At 38.5% G+C, this 16,560-nt stretch overlaps 1 protein-coding gene across 3 annotated transcripts in view; it reads right to left on the reverse strand.

Moving 5' to 3' along the window:
* Positions 1-16,560, reverse strand: part of ptprea (protein tyrosine phosphatase receptor type Ea) — a 58,328-nt gene that overhangs the window by 23,354 nt on the left and 18,414 nt on the right. For 2 of the 3 annotated variants that reach the window (XM_056771402.1, XM_056771404.1), the window contains exon 2: positions 8,056-8,287. The gene's annotated coding sequence lies outside the window, so the exon portion shown is untranslated. Of the gene's footprint in view, positions 1-8,055; positions 8,288-12,659; positions 13,102-16,560 lie in introns of those variants that run through there. The other variant, XM_056771403.1, reaches the window with a different exon arrangement.

Below are 16,560 nucleotides of genomic sequence, written 5' to 3' on the forward strand. Positions count from 1 at the left end.
TACGCATGTTTCCCTTGCGCATATTCGTTATTTTAAATGAAGACTTGAGGTGGGGCGCATACAAATAGGGGGTTGCATAATCAGGACCTGCACCTGGTGCGGCCGGCACATTTCTCTAGGCGTCACCGAAGCATCAAGATGAAATAGTTCAACTTTTCATAGTACCGCGGGTCATTTGAAGAGAGAAGTGGCGCGGCTCGCATTTTCCGCGCGGTTTGAGACGCAAAATGTGAATCAGGCCTACGTCTCTCTCTCTCTCTCGCCTCAAGGTTTCTTACCAAGTTACAGTAAGAGGAAGAGTCTGTTATGTCTCAGCCAATCATATTACCAATCCCCACAGTGACCTTCAATCAAACAACATTATATTATAAACTCAAAAGCGTCCAAAGTCTGAACGCTCCTCTCAGAGATCCTATAACAGCGCAGTTGCCTCAAGGAATGCAGGCTTGCATTTATGCAGACCTGACTGAAGGTCAGCCGGAGAGATGCCAGACAGCTGTATCATCACCTTCCTGTGGGTTACCATGGAAACCTGACAACCGACGCGGTTTAATAAACGAAGACTACAGCCTTGGGCTCCGTATTAAAACACACACACACAAGTAAAGAACTATGGAGAAACCAGCCACCCGCCCATAAAAAAAAGATAAACACCTAGCGAGCTGCCTATGTAGGTTGCATTTGAAAGGATCATAAGACTGCAACATGAGTTGAATCACCAACTTCTTAGAAATTTTGCGGTTAAAACCTACGGTCCATGAATATTAAAAGGCAAGCTTGTTTCTCATGGTGAAATGCTGATTATTACCCAGCTTTCCTGAAGCTCAGTGGTAAGAGCATTGCGTTAACAACGCAAGGTTGTGGGTTCGATACCAGGGGATTGCAAATACCCATGTAAAATGTATAGAATAAAGCAATGTAAGTCGCTTTGGATAAAAGCGTCTGCCAAATGTCTAAATGTAAATGACTATATTAACAAATAAATAAACATTTATAAAATACTTTCGTGTCAAAGTCTGATCGCCGGTTTGAACACTGCTCGGAGCAGATTTTGGTAGGAATGGCTGCACGTGTCACGTCCGGTCAGACAGAACCCAGACGCAGGCAGAAGTGAAGGATTTATAAAAACTAGTGGTGGGCATAGATTAATTTTTTTAATCTAGATTAATTCCAAGATTAATCTAGATTAATTCCAAGATTAATCTAGATTAATCTAGATTAAAATGGCTCATTTGAATTCTGCGGAAACTTTCAGAATATGTGTGCTACCCAAATAATGACTAAAAGTAAGTCTTTGAGAACGGGTTTCTCAAGCCAGGTGGCGCATTAGACCAGGGGCTCATCTCCTGTTTCCAAAATGCATCACAAACTGCTTGAGAAAGCTGTTCTACTATGATAATTGGTGATGAAAATTAAATTATGTTCAATAAGATGAACTTGTGTTTACTTCCGCATTAGCTAAGGGATGATTTGCGTTTAGGTGGTACTTGAGACTGGAAGAGCTCCTACAGTACATTTACATTTAGTCATTTAGCAGACGCTTTTATCCAAAGCGACTTACAAAGAGTGAGGGAGCAACAAGCAATATGTCATACAGGAGCCATAATACATTAGATCTCAATACAAAGTTACTGGTTTCAACTAAAGCTAGACCACTACCTGTTGAGAGAAAGTGTTTTTTTTTAAACCAATTCCGCATTGCACAAGGTGCAAACAACCGCAGTCTTGTCGATGTTTCTATTGGGAAGCTTCTTAAAAATTAATATTCCCTGAAGCAAACCCGACGGCTTCATAGCTGCATCCATGTTAGCACGTCACGTTTGATGCGGTAATTTCACAGTAACGTTATGTTGTGTTCAGACCAAACGCGAATGGCGTGTCAAGCGCGAGTGATTTATATGTTAATGCAAAGAGCCAATAGACCTACTTGCTGCGCGAATGAAGCCCTGATTATGAGATGATGAGGCGGCTTCTGCCTCCGCGAATGACGCGAATCACGCGAGTTGAAAAATCTTGTTCTCGCCCCGTACAGTGCAGTATAGCTGGTATACATCCGCGCTAAAATATCAAGGTGAAAGTCATCATAGCTTGCGTAGTATAGACCCAGCTCCCAACCCAACTTTGAGAATAGATTAACGGCGACATTTTTTTTATCGCGCGATAAGAGTCTCACTAACGCCGTTAACGGCCCACCACTAATAAAAACACAAAATAATAAACCCACGAGGGGGCAAAACAAAGTTCAGGATAATCTAGATAATAAGTCCAAACACAAGGGAAGCAGGAACAAGGTGATCCAGACACGAAGTAGCAACAGTTAATAACGAACACAAAGTATTAACAAAGAGTAACTAGTAAGTTCAATGAACAGTACCAATTACCAACAGCAAGGGAATCAGGGACATTAAATAAGGGGAAACTAATGAGGAGAGATGACAAAGGGATCGGGACGGGCAGGTGACAAGACCTAACAATGAGTGCGACTAGCAGGAAGAGGCATAGACAGGTGAGGGAGATGAATCACTAATGGGACGCTAGACAGAGAGACAAGGGGGCGGAGCTACACGGCCACGATGGCTGGTTATTGATTTAATGATGGATGATATATTTTGATATATCCAATTTGCTGTAAAGAAAAATGGTGCAGTTTAATAAAAATGCACAGGGAAATGACAAAATTCCACTCGGGTCCTAAATTGCTTTCCAGAAATCAAAGTACAGCCTGAATGCAGCCTCTTCATATACAGGATCCTCTATACAAGCAGAAATGACATATTAGTCACTGAGATGGTCTCTGAAATAAGTGCCATGAATGACAGTATTAATGAATGAAGTAGCAGTGTAAAAAGGGGGAGGAGATGGAAAGAAACTCTGGCTTTACCAAAGAAAACCTGCTCCCAACCAGGTTAGGTTCAGAGAGTAAGTTATTTTGGTTACTGACTCTGAGTGCAAGTTACCTCTCTTTTAGAAACGGGCTCGATTTCCCCACTTTCTCCGGTTTGACATACTTTACACATTCTGAAACAGAAAACCCAGAGTTTCCCTCATTTCAGGATTAATATACTCCGAGTACTCACGAAATCTCCTTTCTGAAACGGGCCCCTGGTATCATTCATGTCTGTGGCCATTTTTATCTCTAACACCACATAAGAGCAACAGTAACAGAAATGCTCGCCTCATGGTGCTATCCCACCAGATGCTAATAAAGAGTTAAGCGCGAGTGATTTACACGTAAAGTCAATCCAAAGACGCGATAGACATTCGGCGGCGCGAATTGAGCGTTTTGGGCATTTGACGCGTGTTTCGTTCGAGTTAAAAAATGTGAACTTTGGCCAATATTCGCACTGCGATTATCAATCAGGAGTTTGCTCTAGCAGTGACGCATACCGAGCGGAAACAGAGATCAAAAACAACAATGGACGACAAAATCTTCGTCGCTGTATGTGGATAGCCAGAGCTATACGATACATCTTCTTACTTTTATTGAAACAGGAATAACAAGTATATTTCTTAGAAGAAAGTGAGTGAGGAGGTCGGACAATCTGAAAACGCTCTTTACTCAATTTGAGCTATATATATGTATACAAGAGACTGGAGCCGCCTGGCAGAAGCCCCTCCCATCAGATGAATTTCACGTGTGAATGAAGCGAGTAAACTCAAAATGTTCAAGAGTCTAGCTAAGCGCCTGGTATGAACGCTCAGTTAGCACTATTATTAGACTAGAGATGACCCAAGTGTAAGCACTTTGTGTGTTTTACTAGCTGTGTGCTTCCTGTGTTAACAATCAAACAGACGCCTCTGTGTTTTCCAAAATTAACTCATTCTGATAAGACCTTCATAGATGTTTATAATATAACCGAGATTGCAGGCGAGGCCAAAGTGCAACATCTTGGAAAGCCTTTCATTGGTTATGCTTATGCAAGGTGGTGAATGTATAATCGCTGTATTAGTAACTAAACAAATGAACATTAACCACAGCAGGATTTAGATTAATTTTATTGCAATGATAAAGCAGTCCATGTTCCCATGACGAACATTCAAGTCCGAACAGCTTTGTGATTTTTATATATTACGTAAAACAAAAATAAAGTCTCTATGTGTGGATTCTGTCATCTACTCACAGGGATTAAATATGATTTCAGCCTGTTAATAACGTTACCTTTATCTGTTTAAAACTATCAAATGAACATCACATAATCTAAACCCCAGAATTAATCTGCTCTTTTTCAGCACAGGATTATTTATGGCCTACAGTCATTTCATGAGAATTTACAGGTTGCAGCGAGTATGATAAGAAGCTCAGCTAGCATGACGCGATGTACATCAATATCTCTCAACACACAAAAACCAATAACTGATAACTGATAGCAGGGGTCCTGTTTACATGCAGGTATAAACTTCAAAAATGAGTTTATGTTCTTCTTTCTTGGATAAAGACAACTTAAGCATCACAATTACAGCTCAAACATTAGCGATATGAACAAACCCTTGATCCTAAAGCATTAAACATCCACATGGACCACTTGCAGTATGAGTAATGATTTCTCATAAATCCCATTGATTTACACTGAGACACATCTAGAGACCAGAAAACCAACTAGGCACGTTTGAGCCACCTAGCAACCAGCCAGAAGACCCTAGAAACCACTCGGGACATTATAGCATTATAAGGTAAGATGTTGCATGAATACGCATCACTTACATTTACTTCAGAAAACGGAATCACATTATTTATAAATAATATCACGATTGTTCTTAACATGAATAAGAAAGAGACCCAAACATCTCTTTTCTGACCTTGCCGAAACTTTGTTTGGATATAACACAGTAGGTACATTCAGGTCCTTCTCACGCTTGTTTCATCACAGAAATCTCCAGAGACTGTTGACACATGCCCGGCTTTCAACCTGACAGACTTCCAGCATGCTGTTCTGCGTGTGAACAGATTGTCGGGACCATGCTGTTGATTAGAGTCCATGCGGCGTTCTCTCGCTCCGATTGGCTTATGAGAAACAACTATAGAAATGTGGACAACTCAAACACTACACCACAAAGTGGTATTGTCCACAAACACAAACACAACAAGAGGCTACTGATCTAAGCTCTTAAAACCTCTCTTTCTCTCTCTCTCTATCTCTCTCTCTCTGCAGGCGGGTCACATGAAGAGTGGAAACACACCGCAGGGGCATGAACAATGCCAACACAATGCCAGTCTGAGAGATTAGAGAAAATAAAGAGGAAAACATAAAACCACAAATATTTTGATAAACCTGAGACCTCCTATCAGCTTAAACTCCAACAACATTCACTTCATTGCAATATACTTTAATTCAACATGAGACGTGTCCTAAAGTTTTATTTACATTATAAGATAAAAATATAAAAAAGATTAAATAATTTTGCCATGCATGAATCTGTACAAAAGCGGTTTCTTAAAAAACTGCAAGATCCCCATTGCTTTCCTTGTTTTTTTGTAAGACAAAATAGCACATACAAGAAATGTTTCAGCTTTTTGGCTTCTTCAGGAAATCGGCCCTATTTTTTCGATGTATGAAGTAAAACATTTCAGATTTAAAATTACGTAATAGTTATAAATAGTTATAAGCTTAATTAATAATCTTGGGAATTGATGAGACCAGTAAAGTGTCAGGGGGTTGTCAGGGGCTTAATCATAAGACGGTTATCCATAAACTAAAGATCGCAAGCAAGTTATTAGACTATGCAATATGAAAAACACGTATTATAAAGGAAGATAAGGTCATTTTATGGTAACTGTAAGACAAATATGCCTTCGCTGTTCGCAGTTTATTTAAGTCACAGTAGGGGATTTTGGGGATCATATTGCAGAAATAATAAAAATAACACCATAGACCAATCACAGTCCAGATCTCAGTGTTGTCCCCGCCCTTCCAACACTTTAATGTGTTTAAATATAGGATTGTACACCACACAAAGCAATTTATGGGAGGATCCCACAGAGAGATCAAAGAGGATGCTGTGACATTACGACATGCTCGATTAGATCAGACGGAAAACTGTGTGCCTGTGTTTATTGATACGCGCTGACATTTCAATAATGACACATGAAATCCATGCAGGAAACCTGTGGGAGGAATTACAGGTTTGATTTGGTCTTAAGCCGAGACAGAGGAAATGAAACGACTTTAAATGATGAGAGCGAGAGCAACACGATGCAGAACAGAGTCTCTTGTTTGAACAGTGCTTTCTGGCTGTAAAGACTATAAACTCATTTCCCCCTGTTTTTGTTTGTTATTAAGCACAACAATGTCAGTCAAAATCATTGAATAAATAAACATCGGGTTCTTCGGCAACATGTCTTTCTCTGTTAAAAGAAATTGATTTTGAACCTTATCTTTGAGATGAACTATTTTTGTAAAATAATAGAATGATTGTTGTAAGAGGAGAGAGGCAAAGCTTCAGTAAATCAGTAAATGTCACGGTGCTGTGAATAAGAAAGACAGAGAGAGAAAGGCCAATGGGAACAACATCTTCAGTTTAATGGATGTGCAGATTCATTCAGTTGGCATTTGGAGCGGACAGACTGACCCACATAAACAAGGTTTCTAATGAGCGTCTGCGTGAGTTTGTGAAGAGACCCAGCTCACGATCGATATAATACATTACACTGGGTAAAACCAAATGTAATAAAATAAACTCAAATTTATATTTAAACAAACAATGGGTGAAAACTGCAAAATATTTTGAATTTTAGATATAAATCTTACATTTTGAAATAATATTTAAATAGGCCTAATATTTTCAACAAAGTAACAATTTTAATAGCATTTAGTTTTTGTACATACAGGCTCAAAACAATGCTGGGGGTTTTTCAACCCAGAATTGGGTCAAAAAGGGACAAACCCAGCTGTAAAATTAACCTAGAAATGCTTTTTTTGGCCCTGCAATGATGTGTCATGCATTCTGACTTTTTTATAATGTTAAACGTGCTGTCTTCTCATGCTTAACATTAGTCAACTAAGCATGCTTAGTCAACTTCTCAAAAAACCAGTTGGTTGATTTACGTAGTATTTCTGTGCTTTATACACTCCTCCAGCGATCGTACAGGTTTCGGAAAGATATTGTGTTTTCGCAATAATGAGAAACATCGGATCTCGTCACACCCATTATTTTTAGCTGTATCCTCCAACCCCGAGAATGAAAGGAAGAAAATCTGTGCTTTGTGTGTATTGACTATACTTGCGATTGGCATTTTTTCACGAGCAGTCCACTATTTGACAGGCTCATAAATCAAGCTAATCATGTTTTGCTGTAAATCTAATCATGTCAACAGGCCTGTGTGAGGGTTATGTTTATGGTTAGAGGTACGGTATAGTAAAAATCAATTTCAACATATCATATATTCAACCAATGCGTCTATGTGAGATCAAATGTATGTGTGTGTTTGAGTCTCTTTGTGTGTGTGTACATGCTGTCCCCAATCTGGCAACTGAGGTTATTTCCTTCCCTGTGTTGCCAGTTTTCCTGTTCTAATCCGAAACACAATTCTTCAACAACTGGCCATAGCGTACGCACTAACTCCTCTTTTATCCACAGACACGCTTAGACAAAAACTCATGAAAATCTCCATGTATTCAGTCCTCTGCGGAGCATTTGCTTCCAGCGCTGATAATGAGAGATGCTGCGCCAGCAACCGAGTAATAACAGAGACAAAAGAAAACAAGAAAAAGCCCTTCAATATTCCTGCATACTCTGAGAAGATCAGAAAGACTTCACAACCACACGCCGTATGATAATCAAACTCAACGATAAATGCAATAAATGAAGCAGACAGGCCGGGGATTTAATGAAACTGAATCCAAACAAAGGAGAATTTGTGTGCCTATCATTGTACATTTGTAAAATAAATACATTTCGGCTCAGCTCAATAATTGTGTATTAATTCAGTATAATTCAGTGTAATTATCTTGACTGAACTTCACAATTTCATTCAGTTAAAAGAACTTAACTGCACCACCAGCCCTTGTACCGCAAGCGCATTTTACACAAAATCTTTGTTTTGCATTAAGTTCTTACCTTGAGAAGAAAAGATTCAATGTCTGGTTTTGAGGTCCATCGTAGCCGGCGAGCTGCCCGTTACATTGCTCCTTCAAATCTTAAAACCTTCTATCTCACTTTCTCGCTTAATCTGATCCTTTTAAGACGGATGAAATGATGGGCTCTTCTTTTCTCACTTTTCTTTTACTTGTTTGTCTGTCTGTCGTTTCTCCAGATTGGATCTAGGAGTGAACAGGTGCAGAACTGACACCTGAAGAGAGAGAGAGAGAGAGAGAGTCAGGTTAGATGTTTATTCAGGTAATTAACTGTCTTTCCTTACACAAGACGATAAAATTATAATATAAAGCGTATCTGGATTCTCTGTTCCCTGTCCCTTTGTTTTACTATAAATTTAAATAGCAATAGTGTTCTATATACAAATAGAACAAAACTTTTAGGACCACCATTTCTGAAGGAAGGGGTTCACTGCTGTTTCGTACTCTTTATAAAGTCATCACTCTTGACACAACCACATTTCATTCACTCTGATTTGACAGAGATCGGATGCAAGAGGGTTGAAATACTATAGAAACGGCAAAAGTCTGATAGTTAATATTGGATGAACAGAGTATATATTATATTATATCTTTCTGAAAAAAAGATGCAAGAATCCCCCACGTCAGTGCATGCCAAGCTGTTGCTATGGTGACCATCGAGTCTAGCAACCAGCCTGAGCGGGGGCTACCACGTTTGATGTCTCCCACGTGCATGGAATTGTGGGTAAAGTGGCCACATTTCAATGTCAGTGAACCAATAACCGTGACTGGTAGATGCCAGAATGCCTTTTTTCAAACTAAAAAAAAAAGATGAGATTTCTTTAATATCTCGATTATAATGTCAATGAGATTAAACGGAGCGCAAATGGAAACGTTTGCTCATGTCTCCCGAGAAAAAGACCCAACAACAATGTCTCAAACATAAATTTGACAGAGAAACTCACGTGACATGTATAATGTATGTGATAACATTAATAATTCATCTCTCAGTGTGCAAAGATCAGTGTTCTTGTATCTGACAAAAAGTCCAGAACTCAGATGACGGTGATGCCGTGCATGTGAACTCCGGATGTGGCGTTCTGAAGGAGAAAAGATTTATCTCTCGGCATCGAGAAGCTGAGCTCGGAGGAGAGAATGAATCCTGCGCTGAGTGAAACCAGTCAGAACTTGTGTGAGATACAGGGAACAGTGAATGACTGATGGTTTTCATCACAGCCAGAATGTTTAGAGAAAGCGTCTGATGTCAAGTGTGGTAGCATGATACTGACGCTCTTTCTTGTAAGATACTAACTGACAATTTTTTTTTTTTTTTTTTAAGTAAAAATCTCTGAACAGTGATCATTCATTTTCTGAACCAAACTGAGTTGATAAAATATATGCCAATGGGGTAAGAAAAATAATCTTATTTTCCCTTCGAATTGTTTTTATTTTTCTTACCCCATTTGCAGATATTTTGTCTTGTTTTAAGCATAACATTTTTCCGAAAACAGGACATCTAATATCTTAAGTCACTTCGCTTTTCAAGTGAATGTAGCGTCATTTAACAATGTTTACATATTTGTCCTAGAAAACAAGACAAAAATACAAGTAAAACATTTAATTTGACCAATGTAAGATATAAAGTTAACAGCTACAATTGTTACATGTTTTGCTGTCGCAAATACAGATTATTAAGATACGCAAAAAGAGAACGAAAAAACCCAGAAAAAAATACCAGAGAGAAAAAAACACACACACAATCGAGCTGTTCTGTTCCACAAACACTATGATATTCTGGTTCCTACTGTGATGGCGGTGATCCCCACTTTCGTCTTGGGAATTATTTTGCCTGAACATGCCAAAGTCAATATGGTTCGTTCAAATCCTGTCTGTAGGAATAATATACATTTTGATGTTTGCTTAAACAAGCACTAATAATAAACAATACAGTGAAATAAAACAAACAGAACAATGATATTCAATTCAAAGAGGCCGTGCCAAACAAATAATACTACCAAACCAGGACCACACCTCATCTCCAGGTCTCTCAATAAACCACCTTTAGCCTCTCGAGACTTCCAACTGTCTTCAATGCAAACACAGAAAACACACAAAATACAGGTTTTAAATCTGTATCTGTGCTGTTTGTGTTATTAACAACAGACTCTGAAGTGTTGTCTAAGGGTTCATACTTAAAACATTCAACAAACCACCATTACAGCCGCGCTCCTGTACTCAACAATGCCTCTTTAAATCAAATTTCGGTCATGTGATGTCTTCTGGGCCGTGCGTAAAGGTGATTTAGGATGTGATTCATAAAAACACACCCATATAAATCTGTCATTAAGAAAGAATGCTCTGTGTTCAACGCTCCATGCGCAACATGTGTGACTTGCTTTCGGTTACCATCCAAATTTTTTTTGACTCATCCTTCAGTCTGCCAAAACCAAAATGGCTTTGTTTATTTATTTGCCTTTTTTTAGCTATCACGTACAATCTTAAAGAGAGAAGAGGAGTCTGGACTGTCGGTGCACAGGGAACTTGGCAAATTAATAAATAAATGAATTTATAAATTCTACAAATACAATCTTCACATTTTAGTTTTTCTTCTTACAAACAGTGGAAGCACAAACTATTGTATATGATAAATGACAGCAAGCCATAAATACTGGATAAAGTAACTATGGAGAACCAGAAGATTCACGTGAGTAATTTTACATGTAGAACCAGAATTCAATGACAGGACACTGCACAGAGATGTACAGTTTTCCCTGATGGGAGCGCTCGAAATATCACATCTAACCGTGTCAATTTCTGCCCCGAAGAAGCTAACGATGGACTGAATTCAGTGCCCTGATTTACTGTCACATAAACACGGGCAAAGTTTCAATTATTCATGCCAATAGCCTGATTTTTTACTTTCAATATCACGCATTACAGAACAAACACAAACAAAGCGCAACCCACAAAACTGCCAAGATAAGAGAAAAGCGGAACAAAAAGGTCTGTGCTCTACAGCTCAATGTTTACTCTTCACCTCAGCGTATTTTCTTTCCCTGGCGTGTTTCTCTCAGAGCGAGCATGTGTTTCCCGTCAGTGAAATAACAGGTTATAAAAGCATATCTCTGGAGCTCTGCTTGTGTTGATAGAACTGTGTTCTGATCATGCATCGTAGAGACGGAGGACGGCCGGACAGATGTGTTCATTAATGGATATTGTGTGTCAGACAAACGATCTTTGATGACACACAATCTTTGTGCGAGAGGACAGGCGGGATTTAGACGACACTTATATGATGCTTGATCATAAAAGAATAATAAAAGTCACAAAATGTCTGGTACAAAATGTTTAGGACAAGACCTTAGACCCCCTGAAATGGAATGTTAAAGTTCGTCTGTGGTTTTGTATTAATAAAATATTAATAAAATATCACATAATATATATATATATAAATATAAACATATAATGCAACACTTCCGTCTTTAAAGTGTTAATAAAAAACAAGTTAAATAAACATTCAAACATGCAAGGAAGAGTTGCAATATTTCACAAAAAGTGTCAAAATAGTGGTGTCTTGTGCCAAATGATTCTCTTGTCATGAGGACCAAATTATATTGTTTAGTAAAAATAATTGTGAATACAGAAGGTAGGTTTAAAATATTTGATGTCCGTACCCACCATTGAGGTCCCCGAGGTCCAGACCTCGGTAGTTTTGTTGTGAAAAACAGTTTTTAGTTCTGCAAATTTAGTCGAAAACGCCTAGATAACTGCTCTCAGATCTGATCTACCTCGGCTGTTTAACAGCGCTCTTAAATCTGAATGAAAAAACGCGAGGATTACTGTCCAATCAAATGAAAGAAGGCACGAGTTGCTATTGACAGAAGTCAAGCTTGAGTTCAGTTTCCACTGTGAAAGAGGGTGATGTAAGTAGCTAACTAATGTTTTATCATATAAATGTTGGCAGCCATTCATGACTTTCTACTTTTATTCAGAGCGCAGGGAGTTTGCGCTCTCGTTTTGAACAAATTCTCGTTCTTTAATTCTGTTTGTATATTATTTTAAGTTGACCTATTTTTAATAAAAACCTTCTATAGCTACACAAAACAGTTAAAGAACCATCAAAAATGGAAACCTCTTACCTTTATGTAATTTCAAACCCAAATTCATATGATCCTTTATGAAGGACAGGTTGTATTTCAATCTGGTAGTATTTGTATAAAAATAACAATTGACTGTGTGTTTACTTTCATTACTGATAAACATACAGAAATGGTTTAAGCCACTGTTATGTCATTTGCACTCCAAATGTTTTAAAAAGGAACATATCAAGAAAGTCTATTTTTTTTGTTTGACACAAATTCAGTTTTTGGACCTCTGTATTTCCAAAATCCTGCGTATGGCCCTGCTGACAGGTTTAGCAAAAGGTTCTTTTCAGACTCTGGATACATAACTTTATATTTTGAGGTTGATGCTCGGTTGTAATTGTAAATCAATAAAAAAGCTTCTCTGTGTTTGTTGAGGGGCGCCTTAAAAAAAAGCTCAGACTCAATACTGGTCAATACTGCACTCCGTCCATGAGTCCCAGCACACCCTGAACGTTATACTCACTTCCTCCGTCTCACTTTCCAGCGATTCCTCTTCCTTTCTCCGTCTTTCCTCCGCTCTTCCCCTCAGATGCGGGCTGGTCGTGTTCCACATAAACAGGGCGAGTGGAAGAAGGGACTGCATTGTGTCTGCTGCACCTGGGCCTGTGTGGACCGCACGGGGGATTTGGACTCTGGGTTCGGTCCAATCTCTGAGTCAGAGTGTCGCGGAACTAAAAGCCACCAGAAACTTTCTGATAAAACATCCCACGTCTGTTCTGAAAGCCAGGATGTCTTGTGAAAATAGAAAATTCTGCCAAGATTTACTCGCTAGTTTGCCAACCCGGTGTCATTTTCATTCTTCACAGGAACACAGAAGAGTTGACCTTTCAACTACAAACACGACAAATCTTTATCTTTTCTTTGGTGTTCCACAGAAGAAACTCATATGGATTTATAACGTGTAAACTTTAGAAGTGAATTATAACACAATTTCATTATTTTGTGAACTTTTCCTTTCACAGTCACAAAGTTTTGCGTTGCGGATGCACAGCCAGAGGTTCAGATCTCCGTTGGTACATTGGCTGCGCTCACGCTGCACTGCGGTGTGTACCGGGGTGAGCGAGGTAAAATACTGCGTCTCATTAATCACCTGCAGTCACTCCTGCAGAGTTTGTATTTTAGGTGAAGCTAAAAATAGATATCCTTGGCAAACGGTGAGAACACACACACCTTCGATTCATTTCGTTGCGTCTACAAACACGGAGGGACACGGACACAAGACATCCCCAAACATCCGAGGTCCGAAATTCACACTTATTAAACTCCAAATGTGAATACAATTTGCTTTCTTGAGTAAATTAACATATTAACCTTTGTAACATTACAATGGCATTATTTGCCTTGCTCTCTTTTTCTTTATCAAATGTGCACTTGGATCACAAAACCAGTCTTAAGGCGCACGGGAACATTTTTAGTAAATGACAGAAATATGTTGTATAGGTCAAAATTATCGATTTTTATTTTATGCCAAAAAATCATTAAGATATTAAGTAAAGATCATGTTAGGGAGCAATGATTTTAATGACATCATCAAGTTCGGTAAACGCTATTGGCTATATTAAAAAGGGGAGGATCTATGCAATGTGTCTCACCCTGAGTTTTTGTTTCAGTGATATTACGAAAGCGGTGCATTTAAGACACGTTGTCTGATCTTTAAACAATTAATTATACAAATGAATGAAAATGTTTAATTAAATATTGCACAATTTAATTTTAGGCAGATAATAAATATGGTGACTCAACGTTCGCAATACGTCCATTTTATGCAGTTGAGGAATGAATCTCGGATCGCGTACACACAGCAATCTTTCTTGAGGGAATCTCAAGGGTCGAGCCAATAAGATTAGAGCACTGGTGCGAAATCTCAACACTGCTAGAAATCCAGCCATGGAGATTATCACCCGTCTGTGCATTCATGAGCCGCACGTCGTGAATTTGTTTACCGAGTTTGTGAGTCTTCTGCATTATGTGTTTGTCACAAACCACAAAACAGGAAACCACAAAAAATAACCACACGACACAAACCTCTGGCTGCCGTCCGCACACCCTACCTCTTCCTTTTCCCTCTTTCTATCTTCCTTTATCAGTCAAGTCAGACGTGTTTGTCCAGGGCTTTTAAATCAGCAGCTACAAATACGGACAACCGCTGACCGGGTTTCTCCTGAACGCTCTAAGGAACTGATAAACGGAGCCAAAAAAATCTACTTTTGATAGGGAAATGCCTTCTGTTATCAAGAAAGAAAGATCTTTCCTCTATACACCTCAGATTTCGTTTTCAAACATCAAACCTGATGCTGAGGAATTCATGGTCAGTGGGATGTGCAAGAATAAGACGCTCAGTCAACCACAAACTGACTCACACGTGAATGCAAACTGGATGTTGTGGTCCGGCATTTGTTGATTGGTTGTTAGGGCGTTTGTGTGGTTGCTTACTGGAAATGAAAGTAAATAATAAAACTCAAACTCTGGTCTCAAAATATGGTCAGGATTCCTTTCAAAACGAAACTAATCCTTAAAGAATCTTTGACATTCGCATTTGGTGGTTCTTCGCCTCGGAGTCGAAATAGTGATGTGCATGGATAAATCAATTATAAAAATCACTGCAACACTGTGTAATAAAATTTGTATTATCATTTTCATTTGCACAGTGACTGTAACGCACAACTAGCCATGGATTATCCCTTCCTTAAAAAAAGCACACGAGTTGTCAATAATTTATTGAAAATAAATCATTTTGAAAGAACAACCCATTGGCATTAACGTGGCTCGAAAGCAGGTTTTTCACAAGAAGTCTAAAAATATATTGTACAGCAGTTAATATAACTAGAAAAATATATACTTAGTAATAGTGAATATAAAAGAAAGAATTATTAACAGGACAATGTAACGTTCCTGTAACTTAATTTAATAAATGTAACTGTAGTGATAATAAACATATATGATCATATAATGTTACACACTCTTCTGCAAGAGTCTCTCTGTATTAACACCAACGTTGCTTTGCACTTTTGTTATCATAAGAAGGATATGAGGAGAATATATCACAAATTCACGTCTCTTCTATTTCCCTCTCTCTTATGTATTTCTTTGAGAGCGAGACCTGATCTGCAGGCTTCACATTTCAGTTTGGTCTTGTTTGGACATGAATACAAAATTGTGAAGAATTGAACAAACACCAGAAACAAAGAAAACTGTGTCGTTCTTTAGAAGGAAAAACAAAAAGAGTAAAATAGATACTAAACAGAGAGAGGGAATAAAGGTCACTGGCCTATTCTCTTCTTCTTTATTCAATCATACATTTCAAAAACTAAAATTACATTTATTGCAATATTATACTATTACAATATAGCCTAATATTTTCAAATGACTTTACATAGTTTAAGATGGTCTGAGCTTGTCTACAGCAGTTCCCAAAGTTGGGTTCGCAAGGGCGGGGTCGCAAGATGATTCCAGAAATCTTTTTTTTTTTTAGAAATAGTTTATTTAATCTGTAAGTGTAACAAAATAATAGTTAAATAAAAAATAAAACCACGCAACTAAAGATCCATCAGCCTCACTCGATCGTGACCCCTGATGTGATTACATCATATAAACATTAGCAACCACATTAGGTTGGGTGCAGCAAGTCCATTTACAGGACTACGTTGAACAGTCCCATTTGCTCGCAGATTATTTTTCAGGCTTCAAGTTTAGGATATCTTTATTTGTCGAAATGAAACATTGGTAAATATATCAACCAGTGACAACGCAGGGAGGCCAGCGGAGGAGGGCGGAGAAGCATGAATAAGTTTGATTCGACCACCTGTAGTATAAGTTCATATATATATACTGTATAACAAATATAAAATAATATGTTAGACTGCGCTCCTTTGTGTTGTCGTCATGAGCGTGTCTGGATAGACCTAACAAGTGAATGTTTGTATACTTTAACCACCTCCAAGGATAGTGGGGTCCCGATTCTCGTCTCGAGTCACTGGCACTGTTATTTTGGGGGTCGCGGGCTGAAAAGTTTGAGTACCCCTGGTCTATAGTATTAAGATATAAGCATTCTTTGGAGATCAATTCTGAGACCGCTGAAGCAAACTAAGTCTCACGCAGAGGCAGACAGATGCTTATAGACAGAATATGTACAATGTAAGTGTGAAAAGTGTTTATGTGCACCGTTATTTGCCATAACAGCACATCATAAGCTGTACAGCAAGTTGCAGTTTATTTACATAAAGATCACACAAACATGGACTGTGTGATCCACAGTGACCACAAGAAAACACATCTCCAAGCGTTACAAGGAGAGTAAAAGCCTGTTCTCAAATCATCAGTCATTGTCGAAGTTGACTCATTGATCAAAAACGGAAGGAAAGGAG

The sequence above is a fragment of the Triplophysa dalaica genome, chromosome 17 (genome assembly GCF_015846415.1).
Source record: "Triplophysa dalaica isolate WHDGS20190420 chromosome 17, ASM1584641v1, whole genome shotgun sequence".
NCBI lineage: Eukaryota > Metazoa > Chordata > Actinopteri > Cypriniformes > Nemacheilidae > Triplophysa > Triplophysa dalaica.